Genomic DNA, 11,206 nt, shown 5'->3' on the forward strand with positions numbered 1-11,206 from the left:
CAGAATGAAAGGATGGATGGATGGATGGATCGATGCATGGATGAATGTATGCAGTTGCCTGTAAGTAATTTTGCAACTATTTTTCAACTAACTCTCATTGGCATATTAATAGGCTGTTAGGTTAGGGTTAAGATTAGGGTTAGGGTTAGTACAGGGGTCTCCAACCCTGTTCCTGGAGAGCTACTGTCCTGCAGATTTCAGCTCCAACCCCAGTCAAACACACCTGAAGCAGCTAATCAAGGTGTTCAGGGCTACTTGATAATTACAGACAGGTGTGTTGGACCAGGGTTGGAACTGAAGTCTGCTGGATGGTAGCTCTACAGGAGCAGGGTTGGAGATCCCTGGGTTAGTAGAACAAGTTGACATTGCAAGTTACTTATAGTCAGCAGAATGTCTGTTGGTTGAACATCTAAATAAAGTATTAGCAGATATTATTCAGATAGTCAACCAATACTCTAATGACTGCTAGACATGCATTTGCAAAATTACTTATAGTAAACAAAATGTATCAATAGAAACAGTTGCTATATATTCTTGTTCGACACATTTAGGACTCCAGTAACATGAGATGTTTTGACAAGTGATGGTAATATGGTATCTAATTGTGCAAACATGGTAAACACTATTTTGTAAATCATTAATATAACTGTACTACAATATCACCACTGTACTGTTTGTAAGAAAACAAACACAATCTTTTACAGTCACAGAATATCAGTATCGACACCTCTCCTCTTGTAGGTGTATCATGTCTGTCTCTTCTGAATGACTGCATTCTGATTTTATGCTCATTTATCTTTCTCTCAGTTTGCCTCGTCACAGCTGAAAAAGCATATGAATATTCAGGAAGGGGATAAGTCATAGGAACAGCTGGCGTCGGAAATGGAAAGCAATTTCTAGACCCACGCTGTCAGTGATAAAACAAGGAAAGATGTTGTGAGCACTGAGAAATGCATCCAAAATCCTTGTTCTGTGCAAACACAGATGTTTTCGTAAACATCAAATCTCTGACAATAAACATACTCAACCTCAGACTTTAAATACTGTTGACAATTCAGGCTCAAAAATCTGATTGGATGAGTCAAACGAGTTGAAACCGTTTGTTCTACGTCATCATGGCTGCAAGGCCAATTTTTCCATTGGCTTTTGGATTATTGCAGAAAATAAGCTCTGTGACTTACAAATTATTTATTAATTTTGAAGCTTAAATACAACCGGCAGAGGTAAAAAGCTAAAGGTAAGTTATTAACAAACTACACGGTTGCATGATTTCAACTTGCAACATGCAACTTCACCATTAAGCTTTCAACAACTCTTTATTAAAAAAAATAATAATACATAAATAAATTCCCTGAAAGTTTTAGTTTGAATAGTTTTCAAGAGTGCGTTTATAAACACAATGAGGCTATAAATGTGGACTAGTGAGTAGATGAGATCACCTATTCAGCTGGATAAAAATTTAATGTCAAAACTTTGTAGTGCCATTTAGCAAATTCTTAGCAAAGGCCTTTTCCAAGACAAGTAACAGCTTTAAAAAAATCACGAGGGGGTATTACTGATGTATTTTATGCTGTAGAATAAAATGTAAAAATGTCTTGAGCTTGTGATAACCACAGACCATATTTCAGGCATTTAACCAAAAACCTATTTAAAAACCAATTGATTTCAGGACAATAAAACTGGAAGTGCTAAAATGCAACTTGCTTTTAGGTTTGGGCCTGCAAAAATACACCATCGCTGCAGAACTATACAGAGATACACTCTATTTAGCAAAAATCTACCAAATTAGAGATTTCATGCCTCACAAGTCCCCCAAAAAACTGAAAGTCTGTCTGGAACATGACCTGCACTACTGGCTGTAGGACCATCACAGTACGAATGACTGACATAGAAAACTGATCTGCTCACATGTCATGAATGGCCCGTTAAACATACTTCACATAACAATTACAACTTACAATTACAACAGTACAAACTCATCAATAAGAATGTTCTATGAGGACTTGAAGGCAGTCCAAGACTTTTGCATTTGGTGGAAACTAACTAAAATATTTCTGAGAGGTCCTGGCTTCTTGTGAAACCCTTTTCTATCTATTTAAAATCTAAATCATATATATCAAATATGTTCTTAATTCACAAATTATCTAGTGTAACCTTCTCCTCAACAGTACTAACTGCCGTGCTCTTCTTCTTGAATATCAATAATACATTGATTGACTGAATGGTTTTCCTCCCTTTTTCATGATCTCCAAGGTTCTTCAAAGACCCAAGCACATTATCAGGGGAAAGCTCACCTGCCTCATCCTTTAATATGAATATATTGTTGCTATCATTGTCTTTCTTTGCCAATGACATCTGTATGACCATCATGCACAGCTGCATTATTAGCCGAATAAGTGGATTTGAATATGGAGGAAAATCATGGAATCTATTGGGACTTGGGGTTGGGCAGTAAGCAACCACCCAAACACCTCAGCAATCGTGTAACAATGTTGCAAGACAACCACCTACACCCAGACAAACACCCTAGCATTGTTACACAGGCAGGCCAAGCTCATATTTTCTTCAGAATTTAGCTTTTATTTGTGTCCACCAGATTAGACTGGAATTATCCCTGGTGAGTTGGTCTGAAGGGAAATATTGTGAGCTCCTCATATATTTTGAATAAAATTATATTTGGGCTTCTTTTTCATGTTTTGAAGGTCTCTCTGGGATGAGAAGTTCGAATAAGCTGCCACAGGTCTATAAGCAATGAAAATCAAGAAATTAAAGCCAGGGCACCGAAGCCAACTTGACAGAAAGCCCACATTTAAACTCTAAGATGAAACCAGTTCAAAATCCAATTGTTATGCACCAGCTCTGAAACTCCCTCTCCACCATGAACTGCTGCTGCATACAGAGTTACACACAGAGGAAATGAAAATATTGCTGTGTGTGTGTGGCAGCTATTGACAGAAGGAGCTTGTGGCTTCAATGACTTATGGTGGGCATTATGATGCAGTATCAATAGCTCATTAAAACTGCCCGCACATATATTGACTAATCTGCACTGAATATTTCAGAAAAATGCAGTCAGTTTACACCAATTTAAAAAAAAAAAAAAAAAAAAAAAAAAAAAAAGAAAAGAAAAGAAAAAAAAAAAAAAAAAAAACAAACAAAATGTATACTACTATAATCCACCAAAAATGCCCCAAAATGACTAGATTTCACATTTTCACAATTAGCCTAATTGGTTATTACTACAAAATGATCACTACCACAATAGTGTTTTGTAGGTGGTTGTTAGTGCATTGTTATTCAGCTGCTATATATATAGTTTTGTTTTTTTCCTAAAATTGTGAGATATAAACTCTGAGGGGGGATTTTCTCAGAATTGCTAGTTTAAATCTCACAATTCTGGGTTATTTTATCACAATTGCATGTTTACATCACACAATTCAGAGAAAAATTGTCAGAACTGCAAGATGTAAACTAGCAATTGCAAAAACAAAACAAAACAAACCAAAAATAAAATAGATTTGTGAGATAAAAAGTCACAAAAAAAAAAAAAAAAAAAAAAAAAAAAAAAATTGTGGGAAAAAGAGCTTGTGTGAGGCTGTTAAAGCTAGTCATATCCACAACTCTAGTATTGATGAGCACAAATTACCCCCCCCCCAAAAAAAAATAAAATAAAATAAATAAATACAATAAAATAAATAATAAAAATTCAGCCATTACTTCGAAACAGGGAAGGCACTGAACATAATTTTGTAGTGTGCATGTGTCATGTTACACTCTCTATTCTATTTCTATTCTATCTACTGGTTTTTTACTATTATAGCATGGTAATGGATGTGACCATGTTTATGTATTTTGTCCTGGTGGAATAGATCTGCTTCACTGCTGAATTGCTGCTGCTGTTGGTTATTGCTGTATTTGTAGATAATTGCTGCTGCAAGCAAATACAGGAACTTGTTACTGGCAATACATAAGCCAGTATGCTGCTGTGAGTATTTAAGACATACTGCTGCTGCACAAATATCATATAAAATAACCCGTAGCAGATCTGTACAGGTGGAGCTGGGGAAGATGGAGGGTTTCAGAGGAATACTGAAAGAACGCTGCAATGCAGAATAGACAGAACTTGGTATATATATATATATATATATATATATATATATATATATATATACACACACACATATACACACACTCCAGGTTTGTAGGGGCTTCCATACATATACACACACACACACACACATATATATATATATATATATATATATATATATATATATATATATAGATAGATAGATAGATAGATAGATAGATAGATAGATAGATAGATAGGTTATACAGATATGCTAAGAGTTCACATCAAAACTAATGTAGTATACATTGGGATTAAGTAACCATTGAAAACTTTTGAATGTGAATGATACTTGATACTTCAAGTCATATGGTTTTCTAGTCCTAAGTGGTTTTCTGCGGTCTATAGGATGAAACTGATATATGGTAGATCCAGAAAATGTAAATATAGGTATAAAGATGAGGAATATATTATAAGAATTATGAAACATCTGTTATGTTTGAGGTTGAGTCCTATTCTTGCATGGACAGAGACTTCATCATTATCCGATACACCCCAGAACTCACACTGATCCATATGTATGACCGAAGGAGGGATTGTCAGCAGCAATATCCATCTGATGTATAGCACACCTCCCCCACAGTGTCAGCATGCGATGAAAGTTTGTTTAGACTGTTTTTTCCACTGTACCACAGTGGGGATGTTATTGTGTGTTTTTGCTTTACTCAAGCTGCAGTAAAGAAGCCCCAGGGGCTGTCTTATTCTTTTAGAAGAACCGAGGAAAAAAAAAAAAAAACATCTTATTGCCGAAGATATTATACAGCGCTCATCCCTCAGTGCACGTTCTGCCTTCAACCCTGAACACCTACGTAAAGCTGTTCAGCCCAGGGTTGTGCACCATTCAGAGGTGAGTTAAGAAAGCCTTTGAGATCCCAATTCAATTCTTGAATTTCGGCTGAGGTAGACAAACAGGATGCCAGATTGTAATTTGAATTAGAAAGAAGCAGAATTAAAGATGGAATGGCATTCAAAGAAATTCATATAACTGCTCTATGTGCACTTTTTAATAATAACATTAATTTTCAGTACAGATTAAACATATTGGTATACACACAACATATGGATTATTTCCAGAAACATTGCACTTAAAAGTGATGACAGTTTATTCATTGTACAGTGCATGGTTTATGTCTGAGATACTGAGTGTGAATTCTTAATTAAAAATACATGTAAGACAGACAATATGTCATCAGATGTTGTCTCAACTAACCTAACGGAGTAGACTGAATAAACAATTTCATATTGAGCAGTGTTTCTAAATTTACAGGCTCCCAGCATGCATTGCAGCATAAATAAATTATGCTCACTGTTACAGGCTTTTTTTTTTGTTTAGCCTTATTTATGCTGTTGTTGCTGTTTTGTTGTCAATGCTAGTTAAATGTTGTGCGGTGATGTTAAGAGCTCACCTTTTTACTAAAGTTTGTATGTTAGTGTTGACATTCAAATGTGTCTGCTTAGAAGAACTATTGCACAATTTGCTTCATAATACAATACTTTTCTTAAAAGATGATTCTGATTCTATTTACACTGGTTACATGTTACCTTAAGGTCTTAATTTTTTTCTGTACAAAACACACACACACACACACACATTGGGTTTCTATGTTTTATAAAGGGACATTCCATAGACATAATAGTTTTTATACTGTACAAACTGTATTTTCTATTACCTTACCCCAAAAAATGTACCCACAAGGACAAGAATTTTGGATTTTGCCATCTTTGTGCAGACATTGTCCCATTAATGTAGGGTATACCTGAACCACATACACATAAACAGTTTTAGATCAGGTCCAGTTTTTCCATAGCGGTAATGTTAAAGCTCAATTCTGTTTTTTCTGGTTTCTGTGGGCAAATTTCAATCAGAAGTGAGCATCCCTATGCCCTATTGACTACAAAAGGCAGAGGCGCTTGAATTGGGGTCTTTAGAGGGAGCAGGGCACTTGCATATCCCAATAAACTATTTGTGAGCATTGCATGTACCCTTCACTAACATACTTGTGGAAGTGCACTTCATGAAGGGATTCAGTTATTCACTTTCATTTGGATTGGCTGTACAAATGGCATCCTCTTCCAGTTTGGAAACCGCACAGTGTTTTTTTAGTGGTGGGAGACACAAAGCCTTTTGAAACTCTTAAGTAATTTAACAATTGCTTTGGAAAATGATTTACATTTTGAAGCATTTAAATATACATAATTAAATCCATGTGCAAGTGAATGGGGTCCCATATTATTTTGGACTCCACTGACTTTTATCTTCATCTTTCATCTTCAAAATATCTTCTTTCGTCTTCCTCAGAAGAAAATCATGCTGGTTGTCGTGTGTTGAAATTCTTCTGCTGCGTTACTGTGCTGAATTTCTTTAAATTATACTATGGTAAATTCCTCTTCCTACTATTAAAATTCATATTAGAATCAGCATCATGTGTGGCATGAGGCCAATTCAATTCAGATGCACACTCATGAATTAAAAGGGAGCCATGTCTTGCATTTTGCCTACCTTGGTTCATATACTAGATTTCAAAATGGTACATAAATCCAATAGCAGCAAAAGCTGTTTCTGCAAAATACAAACAATAAACACATTGGTCATTTTAAATAGCATTTGCCAGACGTGCATCTGTTTATTGACATCAAGGCAATGTTGTGAAGCCTATCTGCATTTGCTGCGTACAGCTCGCAAATGTTCACTGTTTTCTAATGTGAAAGATTTTCTGTTCACTGGGAAAATGTGACATCAGAGGAGGCCATTAGCAATGAAACATTATGCCACAAAATAACACAATTACGATAATTAATACATTTAACAGCCTGACTCTTTTCTTCTGAAGTGAATGTTCTCTTCTAATCAATCACCTCGATTTTGCTCAGCCTAGCACTATGAGCAGAACACATTAGTGCAACTATACTGCACAGTGCATTCAGAAAGTATTCAAACTCCTTCATTTTTGTTGCAGCTGTATGCTAAAATGTTTGCATTGTTGTTTTTTACATAAATTCCCATAATGACACACCAAAAACAGATTTGTTATAATTAATTAAAAAGACAAAAATGAAAGATCACACATACAAAGCAGTGCATAATGAAACTACTCTTGCATTCTCCTGTTGAAAAGTGAACCTTCCTATTGTGAAATACTGTAGGGGGGAAAATAAGAAAAAAAAAGAAAGAAAACAAACCCTTATATAAGCCTTGTGTAGTCTGTAACTAATTTGTTCTGAATGTATTAAGATATGAATAAAAAAATTAAAAAAATAAAAAAAATAATTAAAATAAATTTGCAGAACACTCCAATTTTTTTTCCCCTGATAGATTAAAATATTTGCCATTGTTATATATTTTAAATTACATAATAATTAAATTATACAGCACTTTATAAAATACAGATAGTTTCAAAGCAGCTTTACATTAATAAACATAAAAATAACAGAATTTATTCAGTTTAAGTTAGTTCAATGTTGATTAAATTCAGATCAGTTCAGCAAATTTCATCAAATTCGAAACAAATATGAAAAAAATAACAATAACAATAAATCAGTTCTACAGAAGACAATTATAGTTAAATGAAACTAGAATTAAAGCCATAAATATATATATATATATATATATATATATATATATATATATATATATATATATATATATATATATATATATATATATATTACTAAATGTTAACTGTATATAGCAACTTATTTTATTTCAACTACTGAGGCTACATTCTCATTTTCATTTTTTTAACTTGATGTTCCAAAATAACTAAAGGTAAAACTGAAATAATAATAATAATAATAATCTAGACATATTTAAAACCAATAAAAACTAATAAAAATGACCACAAACACCCACAAAAATATTACTAAAACCTTTACTTAAATTAACATGAAAGCATAAAATATAAAATAACAAAAATATGAACAAAAACTATAATACTATCTATAATATAATAATAACTATAATACTATCTTATACTAAAATAACACAAGTTTTGTTCTCATTCAATAGTGTAAGTGCAATCAGTTTAACAATGCAGTGTTACTGAATATTAAGTCTTTTTAATCCCCAGTAGTAGTAGGAGTATTAATTAGTTTGCTGTATGGTGTTAGATAGCTTTCATTATGTTTTAGCTAGTCCCATTAGACATAGTGATCTGCCTGTAGAGACTAAGAAATAGGTGTGTTGAGATTGCTATCCAGAGACTTTCCATGGTTTATGGCACTAGACTGGATTTTCAAGCACAGAAAGCAGTATAAATATAAAACTCAAAGAACTTTCAAAGCAAATGATAATTAAGAACACAGTTTATTCTAATTACTAGTCTTCATCTTTGTCTGGGAAAGTGTCCCAGGCTGCTCCTGTCTAATTATTGAGGGTTGACGAGGCAGCTGGAGATGACGACCTCGTTAAGCACTCCAAACGAGAACAATTAGTGCTGTTCAAAGCAGAACATTATACATGCCTCAAGATGCTCATCTGTTTATGCACCAGCTGACTCGCAAATATCGACACTTGATATCGCTTCGGCTTACTGTCAACTTTTCTTGCAAATTACCTGTGGTCTTAAAGAGTAGCTCCTCTTAATGCCGGGTTCACACTGCATGATTTTCAAAGTCGTCAGATTGCTGCTGTTCTCACACTGCACAAATGTCTGAGGCCATGTCCACACGTACACAGGTATTTTTATAAACTGAGTTTTTCCTTCTTCCATTTAAAAAAAATAAATAAAAAATCTCCATCCGCATGAAAACGCAAACGCATGCTATGATGATCTGTCAAGAGCATGCCAAACCCACAGGTGGCAATATAATCTCACCTGTAAAGCCATGTAGGCCAATCAGAAGCCCAAAAAGTTTCCAGTAGGCGGCGATAACAGTGCAGGCTCCGACGTCACAAGCCAAAAAGCTTGCAATCCAAGTTGTCTGTACACTGATTTGCAGTGAAAGAAAAAAATATATAAAGAATATGCAGGAGAGAGTGTTGCTGACACAGATCTAGGACTCCACCCCCTGAACTTTCCCTGACCCTGTATCATGCTCTCTCATTGGCTGAGACAACATAGCTGTGAGGAATGATTGTCCCCTGCAAGTGTCTGCTAAGACTGTTAAGGTGTTAGTGCAATTGTTTAAAGCACTGCAGGCATGGAGAGACATGTTATTGATGGCCTCTGTGTTGAGCTCTGAGGCTTTTCCAGATAGAAATTTGAGTGATACTCCAACTGGAAGGAAGTCATCATCCCAGGGCTGCAAAAATCCTCTTTTTTACTACCGTCCACAAAAAAAAAAAAAAAAAAAAAAAAAAAAAAAAAAAAAAAAAAGGTGTAAACTGCAACTAAACATTTTGTTAGTTTAATGTTTTTCATGGAAATATGAATATGTTACTGTTACAATGTTACAATCTCACATAAAATAATCATCATTGCATATCTTACAAAAAATCAAATACCAAAATGTTTCTTTTAATTAAATTAAAATATGCTTTCCCTATTTTTTTTCCTTCACACCTATGCTGTGACACACATCATTATTCAAAAAACTGAAGTAACTTTTTTTTTTCCCCAAACCACATTATTAAGCCAAGAAAGTCTTCTTCAGAGCTCTCTGTCTCCATAAAGTTTGTATCATTTGTACAGTTTGTCCTCCTTTGCCACTTCCTTCTATAAACCAGCCAGCCCAAGTCATACAGGCTTTGCATTCATTCAGTCATCCTATTTTCAATTCTCACTTTCAAGAATACATCCTCTTATAGTTGGCAACAGCATCATGCCCTGTATAACATCTTAAATACTGTTGCAGAATAATTATGTGATATTAGTTATATATTAGTGATGACTTTACCAACAGAATGTAAAGTAACTCATGTATTAAAAAATCAGCCCAAACTACTGTACTCTACTAAACACACACACACACACACACACACACACACACACACTGAAATTGGGTGATATGACCATAATTTACTATATTCAATATAATATAAATTCCAAGCTGTGACAAGTTTGAAATAATGTAGTTCTTTAAGTTTGAGGTTCATAGGGTTATAAGAGCATACCGATTTCAAATCCAAGCAGATTTTTGAATGTAGGTAAGGTTTTGTTTTTAACTAAGAATCAGTGTGTATTAAAAATCTACACACCCATGCTAAATCCACAGGTTTTTGATAGGTAATTGAACCAGTAAAATCATGTGAGATCTTTTACCGCTTTTATTTTATTTAATACTGAAACCAACTAAATTCATGACTTAAAATATGCTGGTTTCACAAGTGGTTACTTTGCTGAAACACCTTTTGCTTTTAATACAGCAGCCAGTCTTTTTGAATAAGAGTCTATCAACTTAGCACATCTTGATTTGTCATTTTTCCCCACTTGTTCTTGTGAAAGAGCTCCAGATTGATCATATTGTTGGGGGATCTCCTTTATTCAACCTGTTCAAATTATTCCACAAGTCTTTCTATTGGATTCAAGTATGGACTTTTTCTTGGGCCTTTACAAAACATTCTTCTTCTTCTGAAGCTATTGTTTTGTTGATCTGCATTTGTGTTTGAGATTATTATTGTGCTGAAAGATGAAATTTCTTTTCATCTTCAGATTTTTAATGGAGGCCTGCAGGTTTTGTGTCAAAATAATCCGGTATTTGGCATTTTTCATGATTCCTTCTGTCTTGACTACTGCCGCAGTCCTAGTCCCAGCCGACAGGATCAGACCTATAGCATGATGCCGGAACCACCATGCTTCATTATGGATATGGTATTGTTTAAGTAATGAGCAGTGGTGGTGTGTTTTGTGTTAAATGTACTTTGTAAAATAATGGACCCAAAGTCCAATTTGGTTTCATTGGACCATTGGCAAAATTTAGGCTAAGATATAAAGAATAAAGGATATTGTTATACAGCAAGTATCCAGTACATACCAGATATTCCTGCAGCTTCTTTACTGTTGCTGCAATTTTCTTGGCAGCCTCCTTGAAAAGTTTTCATCTTACTTTTACATCAGTCTTTGACAGGTGCTGTTCTTTGTAGTGTCTCATTGTCTCCTCCTTGTCCTCCACTTATTGACGATGGCCTTATTCCATGGC

This window comes from Cyprinus carpio, chromosome A3 (assembly GCF_018340385.1).
Source record: "Cyprinus carpio isolate SPL01 chromosome A3, ASM1834038v1, whole genome shotgun sequence".
NCBI lineage: Eukaryota > Metazoa > Chordata > Actinopteri > Cypriniformes > Cyprinidae > Cyprinus > Cyprinus carpio.